The sequence below is a fragment of the Triticum aestivum genome, chromosome 5B, assembly GCF_018294505.1.
Source record: "Triticum aestivum cultivar Chinese Spring chromosome 5B, IWGSC CS RefSeq v2.1, whole genome shotgun sequence".
In the NCBI taxonomy this organism is placed as follows: domain Eukaryota; kingdom Viridiplantae; phylum Streptophyta; class Magnoliopsida; order Poales; family Poaceae; genus Triticum; species Triticum aestivum.
This window is the reverse complement of record NC_057807.1, coordinates 627,696,554-627,706,659: the sequence shown is the minus strand read 5'-3', so window position 1 is coordinate 627,706,659 and position 10,106 is coordinate 627,696,554.

The window sequence follows — 10,106 nt, the reverse complement described above, 5'->3', positions numbered from 1 at the left end:
AATCATTTTCAGCTCCTCGAACATCTCATATGCTCCGTGCTTCTCAAAACGCTTTTGGAGCCACGGTTCTAAGCTGTAAAGCATGCCGCACTGAACGAGGGAGTAATCATCAGCACGTGATTGCCAAGTGTTCATAACGTCTTGGTTCTCTGGGATGGGTGCTTCACCTAGCGGTGCATCTAGGACATAATCTTTCTTGGCTGCTATGAGGATGATCCTCAGGTTCCGGACCCAGTCCGAATAGTTGTTGCCATCATCTTTCAGCTTGGTTTTCTCTAGGAACGCGTTGAAGTTCATGTTGACATGAGCGTTGGCCATTTGATCTACAAGACATATTTTGCAAAAGTTTTAGACTAAGTTCATGATAATTAAGTTCATCCAATCAAATTATTTAATGAACTCCCACTTAGATTAGACATCCCTCTAGTCATCTAAGTGCTACATGATCCGAGTAGACTAAGCCGTGTCCGATCATCACGTGAGACGGACTAGTCATCATCGGTGAACATCTCCATGTTGATTGTATCTACCATACGACTCATGTTCGACCTTTCGGTCTCTGTGTTCCAAGGCCATGTCTGTACATGCCAGGCTCGTCAAGTTAACCCTAAGTGTTCTGCATGTGTAAATCTGTCTTACACCCGTTGTATGTGAACGTAAGGATCTATCACACCCGATCATCACGTGGTGCTTCGAAACGACGAACTTTAGCAACGGTGCACAGTTAGGGGGAACACTTTCTTGAAATTATTATAAGGGATCATCTTATTTACTATCGCCGTTCTAAGTAAACAAGATGCATAAAACATAATAAACATCACATGCAATTATATAGTAGTGACATGATATGGCCAGTATCATATAGCTCCTTTGATCTCCCTCTTCGGGGCTCCATGATCATCTTCGTCACCGGCATGACACCATGATCTCCATCACCATGATCTCCATCATCATGATCTCCATCATTGTGTCTTCATGAAGTTGTTACGCCAACGACTACTTCTACTTCTATGGCTAACGCGTTTAGCAATAAAGTAAAGTAATTTTCATGGCGTTCTTCAATGACACGCAGGTCATACAAAAAATAAAGACAACTCCTATGGCTCCTGCCGGTTGTCATACTCATCGACATGCAAGTCGTGATTCCTATTACAAGAACATGATCTCATACATCACAATATATCATTCATCATTCATCACAACTTCTGGCCATATCACATCACATGACAATTGCTGCAAAAACAAGTTAGACGTCCTCTAATTGTTGTTGCATCTTTTACGTGGCTGCAATTGGGTTCTAGCAAGAACGTTTTCTTACCTACGAATAACCACAATGTGATTTTGTCAACTTCTATTTACCCTTCATAAGGACCCTTTTCATCTAATCCGCTCCAACTAAAGTAGGAGAGATAGACACCCGCTAGCCACCTTATGCAACTAGTGCATGTCAGTCGGTGGAACCTGTCTCACGTAAGCGTACATGTAAGGTCGGTCCGGGCCGCTTCATCCCACAATACCGCTGAAGCAAGAAAATACTAGTAGCGGCAAGCAAGTTGACAAGATCTACGCCCACAACAAAATTGTGTTCTACTCGTGCAATAGAGAACTACGCATAGACCTAGCTCATGATGCCACTGTTGGGGAACGTTGCAGAAAATTAAAAATTTTCCTACGGTTTCACCAAGATCCATCTATGAGTTCATCTAAGCAATGAGTCATGGGAGAGAGATTGCATCTACATACCACTTGTAGATCGCGTACGGAAGCGTTCGAGGGAACGGTGATGATGGAGTCGTACTCGCCGTGATTCAGATCACCGATGACCAAGTGCTGAACGGACAACACCTCCGCGTTCAACACACGTATGGTACGGACGACGTCTCCTCCTTCTTGATCCAGCAAGGGGGAAGGAGAGGTTGAGGAAGAAGGCTCCAGCAGCAGCACGATGGCGTGATGATGGTGGAGAGGCAGTACTCCGACAGGGCCTCGCGAAGCACTCAAGGAAGGAGGAGAGGTGTTGGGGAGGGGAGGGGCTGCGCCTTGGATCAGGTGTGCAGCCCTCCCCTCGCCCCTCTATTGATAGGGGAAGGGGGAAGGGGGCCGGCCCCCTCTAGATGAGATCTAGAGGGGGGGCGGCGGCCAGGGAGGGGGCTTGCCCCCCAAGCAAGGGGGGTGCGCCCCCACTAGGGTTCCCCCCCAACCCTAGGCGCATGGGCCCAAGGGGGGCGCGCCCAGCCCTCCAGGGGCTGGTGCCCTGCCCCACGCGGCCCATGTGGCCCACCAAGAGGGGTGGCCCCTCCCGGTGGACCCCCGGAACCCTTCCGGTGGCCCCGGTACAATATCGATATGTCCCCGAAACTTTCTGGTGTCCGTATGACAACTTCCCATATATAAATCTTCACCTCCGGACCCTTCCAGAACTCCTCGTGATGTCTGGGATCTCATCTGGGACTCTGAACAACATTCGGTAATCACATACAAGTCTTCCTTATAACCCTAGCGTCACCGAACCTTAAGTGTGTAGACCCTACGGGTTCGGAAGACATGCAGACATGACCGAGACGGCTCTCCGGTCAATAACCAACAGCGGGATCTGGATACCCATGTTGGCTCCCACATGCTCCTCGATGATGTCATCGGATGAACCACGATGTCGAGGATTCAAGCAACCCCGTATACTATTCCCTTTGTCAGTCGGTATGTTACTTGCCCGAGACTCGATCGTCGGTCTCCCAATACCTTGTTCAATCTCGTTACTGGCAAGTCACTTTACTCGTACCATAATGCATGATCCCGTGACCAGACACTTGGTCACTTTGAGCTCATTATGATGATGCACTACCGAGTGGGCCCAGTGATACCTCTCCATAATCCGGAGTGACAAATCCCAGTCTCGATCCGTGTCAACCCAACAGACACTTTCGGAGATACTTGTAGTGCACCTTTATAGTCACCCAATTACGTTATGACGTTTGGTACACCCAAAGCACTTCTACGGTATCCGGTAGTTACATGATCTCATGGTCTACGGAAGAGATACTTGACATTGGAAAAGCTCTAGCAAAACGAACTACACGATCTTGTGCTATGCTTAGGATTGGGTCTTGTCCATCACGTCATTCTCCTAATGACGTGATCCCATTGTCAATGACATCTAATGTCCATAGTCAGGAAACCATGACTATCTGTTGACCAACGAGCTAGTCAACTAGAGGCTTACTAGGGACGTATTGTGGTCTATGTATTCACACATGTATTACGATTTCCGGATAATACAATTATAGCATGAATAAAAGACAATTATCATGAACAAGGAAATATAATAATAATCCATTTATTATTGCCTCTAGGGAATATTTCCAACATATGAGCAGTGGAAAGTAGAGCATGCAACTTGCAAGAATGTAAAGGGAAGGGTTTTGGAGGATTCAAACGCAATTGGAGACACAGATGTTTTTGGCGTGGTTCCGATAGGTGGTGCTATCATACATCCACGTTGATGGAGACTTCAACCCACGAAGGGTAATGGTTGCGCGAGTCCACGGAGGGCTCCACCCACGAAGGGTCCACGAAGAAGCAACCTTGTCTATACCACCATGGCCGTCGCCCACGAAGGACTTGCCTCACTAGCGGTAGATCTTCACGAAGTAGGCGATCTCCTTGCCCTTACAAACTCCTTGGTTCAACTCCACAGTCTTGTCCGAGGCTCCCAAGTGACACCTAGACAATCTAGGAGACACCACTCTCCAAGAAGTAACAAATGGTGCGTTTATGATGAACTCCTTGCTCTTGTGCTTCAAATGATAGTCTCCCCAACACTCAACTCTTTCACATAGGATTTGGATCTGGTGGAAAGAAGATTTGAGTGGAAAGCAACTTGGGGAAGGCTAGAGATCAAGATTCATATGGTAGGAATGGAATATCTTGGCCTCAACACATGAGTAGGTAGTTCTCTCTCAGAACTGGTAATTTGGAAGTGTAGGTTTGTTCTGATGGCTCTCTCCACGAATGAAGAGGAGGTGGAGGGGTATATATAGCCTCCACACAAAATCTAACCGTTACACAAAATTTACCAATCTCGGTGGGACCGAATCAACAAACTCGGTCACACCGATTTAGTAAACAATGTGACCGTTAGGAATTTCGATGGGACCGAAATGCAACTCGGTGGGACCGATATGGTTAGGGTTAGGTCATAACGTAATCTCGGTGAGACCAATTACACAAACTCGGTGAGACCGATTTTGGTAATTAGCTAACCAGAGAGTCGGTCAGGCAAACTCGGTGGGACCGATTACTCAAACTCGGTGAGACCGATTTTGGTAATAAGTTAACCAGAGAGTTTGCATTGTAATCTCGGTAGTACCGATTGCTCAAACTCGGTGAGACAGATTTTGGTAATGGACATACACAGAGAGATTACAATCCCATCTCGGTGAGACCGAGATCCCTATCGGTGAGACCGATTTGCCTAGGGTTTGTGGCAGTGACTATGACATCTGAACTCGGTGGCGTCGGATAGAAAGAATCGGTGGGACCGAGTTGGACTTTAGGTTTAGGTCGTATGTGTGGATGTGGGAAAGTAGTTGAGGGTTTTGGAGCATATCACTAAGCACTGTGGAGCAAGAAACTCATTAAGCAACACCTCATCCCTTCTTGATAGTATTGGCTTTTCCTATAGACTCAATGTGATCTTGGATCACTAAAATATAAAATGAAGAGTCTTGCGCTTGAATCTTGAGCCAATCCTTTGTCCTTAGCATCTTGAAGGAGTTCCCACATCCTTTAGTCCATGCCACTCCATTGTTGAACTTATCTGAAACATACTAGATAAAAGTGTTAGTCCAACAAGAGATATGTTGACATTAATTACCAAAACCACCTTGGGAGCACTTGTGCTTTCAGCAAGTTAACTGGTTAATCGGATGAATTCTTGAACATGGCAAATTACCCATGTTTTCCTATTTTTCAGAATTTTTGGAGTAGTAGAAATATGGTTGGAGTACAGATTACTACACGTTGTTCTGTTTTTGACAGATTCTGTTTTCAATGCATAGTTTGCTTGTTTCTACTTTCCATGGCTTATATTGCTCAATATAAATTGTGGAAATGATATTTTATAGTAGTACTTGTTTGGAAACAATTATGAATCTTTTCTTTGACAGTACCAAAGTGAAATGGTTTGCTCTTTATCATACTAACCTATCTCACAAAGTTCCGTTAAATTTTGTGTGATTGAAGTTTTCAAGTTATGTGTGAGATGGCGATATGAGGAAAATAAGGAGTGACAAGACCCTATGCTTTGAGATTCCCAAGGCACTCCAAGTTAATATCCAAGGAATATCCAAGCAACTAAGCTTGGGGATGCCCTGGAAGGCATCCCCTCTTTCGTCTCCAACATTATCGGTAACCTCACTTGGAGCTATGTTTTCATTCGTCACATGTTATGAGTTTTGCTTGGAGTGTCAATTTATTTTGTTAGGATTTTCTTGATGTTATTTATAATAATGTTTTGCATCTTTATTTTGAATAAAAATGTCAAGTATAGCCTTTGCCACACTTATCTTGCAAGTATATGAGTTGCTATTTCAAAACAGAAAGTTTATCGATGTTGCCAAAATTCCCTTGAAAATTCAGAATGTGATAAAATGTAGAAACTTTTTGCAAATTGAGCTTTGATAAATTTTATACAGTGTGGCAAATTTCATAACTTTTGGAGTTAGGGAAGCATTGATACTCTTGCATTCTTTACAGACTGTACTGTTTTGGCAGATTGCTGTTATGGTTGCATTGTTTGCATATGTTTGCTTGTTTAATGATTCTATTCGAGGATAGAAGTATTAAATATGCATAGACATTTAGTATGCAATGTTAGTGATTTGCTACAGTAGAGAATGATAAGGTTTTTGCATTTGTTTATACTAACTTATCTCACAAGTTCTTGTTGAGTTTTGTGTTGATGAAGCTTTTGAGATTTAGGAAAACCGTGATATGAGAGGAATTAAGGAGACGCAAAAGCTCAAGCTTGGGGATGCCCAAGGCACCCCAAGATAACATTTAAAGAAGTCTCAAGCATCTAAGCTTGGGGATGCCCTGGTAGGCATACCACCTTTCTTCTTCAATAATTATCGGTTAGTATCGGTTGAGCCTAAGTTTTTGCTTCTTCACATGATGTGTGCTATTCTTAGAATGTCATTTTGTTTTGTTTTTGCTTGCTGTTTTAATAAAATACTTAGATCTGAATTTTTTAAATAAAATAGAGTCCTCAAATAGTTGCCAGGAAGGCTAGGTAAGCGGCACTCACATCCCGTCAAGGAATCTCTTTTCTATGGAATTGCTCTAGTGCTTCACTTATATCTTTTTGAGCACGGTGTGCTTTAGTATTTTTGAAGAAATTCTCTCTTGCTTCCCATAAATTAATTTGAGAGAAAGAAATATTATGCTCGTGATCTTCACTTATATTTGTTTGAGCTTATCAAGATCAACACATGAAAATTAGTCCCAAAGTGATAGAGATCCAAGAAGGATATAATAAAAACTTCCATGAAGATCATTGGAAAAAATAAACTTGATTCCTTGTAATTATATTGAGATATGATGATGTGATATGCGAGTCATGTTGATGAGTAATTATGCTTTAGTAAGTATGTTGGTGTTAAGGTTTGTGATTCCCTATGCAAGCACGAAAGTCAATAGTTATGCAACGAAATTACATCCTACTTGTGGTGCATTATTCAGTGTTAATTATGCTCAATGCTCGCTTATGAGATTATTCTTTTCTTGGTTGGTCGCTTCTCAATCTTTCGCTAGCCTTCATTTTGCACTAAGTATGATCACTACTTGTGCATACAAAATCCTTTAAACCAGTTTTGCCACATGAGTCCACCATACCTACCTATATGCGGTATTCTTTTGCCGTTCTAAGCAAATTTGTATGTGCCATCTCTAATTTTCATAATAAATTTCTCTTTTGTGTGCTCATACCGCTCGTGAGGTGGTGAGGGGTGGGCAATAATTTCCATGCTAGATGTGTTATTCTCATGATGAGTGTTTATTCACTTGTCATTGCACGAGAGTAAGGCAAAGGTATTAGGGATGCCCAGTCCCGAAATGAAAAATGAATTTACTAAATGTTGTCAAATAATGAATTCCTTGGAAAGTGTTGGTATGGAGGGCACCCATGGATACGGTTAGCCATGGAAAGTGAAAGTATGGTGGAAAAAGGAATAAACTATATTTTCTGTTTGGGAACCGCCTATGATATATCTAGCATGGAAAGTGTTGGGAGCTCTAAGTCGTTTTCGTTGGTGGCAAAAGTATGCCTCTCAAAAAAAAATTATCTCTCAATTTTTATTTTGAGCTCTGGCACCTCTACAAATACATACTTCCCTCCGCGAAGGGCCTTCCTTTTATTTTATGCAATTTTTATTTTTAATTTGAGTCTCCATCTTATCTTATAAAGCACCAACTAGAAGGCACTATGATCGTACTTGAGCATTGGGTGTAGCTAATATGCGAGTGTGCTTCATGAATGGATCAATGATTGAGCATGATGGGCTAGGGATAACTTATTTTAGCGTTGATATTTTGGAAGACATTGTTGCTTGTTGGTATGCTTGAGTATTAAAGTCCTCATGTCAAAATTAGACTATTGCTTTGAACCATATAAAAGTCCAAATGTCCACGCTACAAAGAAAAGAATATATGATGACCATGTTAGGCAGCTTTCCACATCAAAAATTCTGTTTTTATCATTTACCTACTCGAGGACGAGTAGGAATTAAGCTTGGGGATGCTGACACGTCTCCAACGTATCGATAATTTTTTATTGTTCCATGCTATTATATTATTATTCTTGCATGTTTTACAATCATTTTATAGTCATTTTATATTATTCTTGGGACTAACGTATTGACATAGTGCCAAGTGCGATCTACTATTTTTTGCATGTTTTCTACATCACAGGAAATCAATATCAAACGGAGTCCAAACTCCGCGAAACTTTTTATGGATTTTTTGTGGACCAGAAGACCAACAGTGGGTCAAAGAAGCACCTGGGGGTGCCCCGAGGGGGGAACAACCCATCAGGGCGCGCCTGGGCCCCCAGGCGCGCCCAGGTGGGTTGTGCCCACCTCGGTGGCCTCCCGCACACCTTCTTTGCACTATATATTCCCATATATTCTGAAACCCTTCGGGGTTAACCTAGGAATTTCGGTGGGACCGATATGGTTAGGGTTAGGGCATAACGTAATCTCGGTGAGACCGATTACACAAACTCGGTGAGACCGATTTTGGTAATTAGCTAACCAGAGAGTCGGTCAGGCAAACTCGGTGGGACCGATTACTCAAACTCGGTGAGACCGATTTTGGTAATAAGTTAACCAGAGAGTTTGCATTGTAATCTCGGTAGTACCGATTGCTCAAACTCGGCGAGACCGATTTTGGTAATGGACATACACAGAGAGATTACAATCCCATCTCGGTGAGACCGAGATCCCTATCGGTGAGACCGATTTGCCTAGGGTTTGTGGCAGTGACTATGACATCTGAACTCGGTGGCATCGGATAGAAAGAATCGGTGGGGCCGAGTTGGACTTTAGGTTTAGGTCGTATGTGTGGATGTGGGAAAGTAGTTGAGGGTTTTGGAGCATATCACTAAGCACTATGGAGCAAGAAACTCATTAAGCAACACCTCATCCCTTCTTGATAGTATTGGCTTTTCCTATAGACTCAATGTGATCTTGGATCACTAAAGTATAAAATGAAGAGTCTTGCGCTTGAAGCTTGAGCCAATCCTTTGTCCTTAGCATCTTGAAGGAGTTCCCACATCCTTTAGTCCATGCCACTCCATTGTTGAACTTATCTGAAACACACTAGATAAAAGTGTTAGTCCAACAAGAGATATGTTGACATTAATTACCAAAACCACCTAGGGAGCACTTGTGCTTTCAGCAAGTTAACTGGTTAATCGGATGAATTCTTGAACATGGCAAATTACCCATGTTTTCCTATTTTTCAGAATTTTTGGAGTAGTAGAAATATGGTTGGAGTACAGATTACTACACGTTGTTCTGTTTTTGACAGATTCTGTTTTCAATGCATAGTTTGCTTGTTTCTACTTTCCATGGCTTATATTGCTCAATATAAATTGTGGAAATGATATTCTATAGTAGGACTTGTGTGGAAACAATTATGAATCTTTTCTTTGACAGTACCAAAGTGAAATGGTTTGCTCTTTATCATACTAACCTATCTCACAAAGTTCCGTTAAATTTTGTGTGATTGAAGTTTTCAAGTTATGTGTGAGATGGCGATATGAGGAGAATAAGGAGTGACAAGACCCTATGCTTGGAGATTCCCAAGGCACCCCAAGTTAATATCCAAGGAATATCGAAGCAACTAAGCTTGGGGATGCCCTGGAAGGTATCCCCTCTTTCGTCTCCAACATTATCGGTAACCTCACTTGGAGCTATGTTTTCATTCGTCACATGTTATGAGTTTTGCTTGGAGCATCAATTTATTTTGTTAGGATTTGCTTGATGTTATTTATAATAATGTTTTGCATCTTTATTTTGAATAAAAATGTCAAGTATAGCCTTTGCCACACTTATCTTGCAAGTATATGAGTTGCTATTTCAAAACAGAAAGTTTATCGATGTTGCCAAAATTCCCTAGAAAATTCAGAATGTGATAAAATGTTGAAACTTTTTGCAAATTGAGCTTTGATAAATTTTATACAGTGTGGCAAATTTCATAACTTTTGGAGTTAGGGAAGCATTGATACTCTTGCATTCTTTACAGACTGTACTGTTTTGGCAGATTGCTGTTATGGTTGCATTGTTTGCATATGTTTGCTTGTTTAATGATTCTATTCGAGGATAGAAGTATTAAATATGCATAGGCATTTAGTATGCAATGTTGAATAATAATTTTAGTGATTTGCTACAGTAGAGAATGATAAGGTTTTTGCATTTGTTTATACTAACTTATCTCACAAGTTCTTGTTGAGTTTTGTGTTGATGAAGCTTTTGAGATTTAGGAAAACCGTGATATGAGAGGAATTAAGGAGATGCAAAAGCTCAAGCTTGGGGATGCCCAAGGCACCC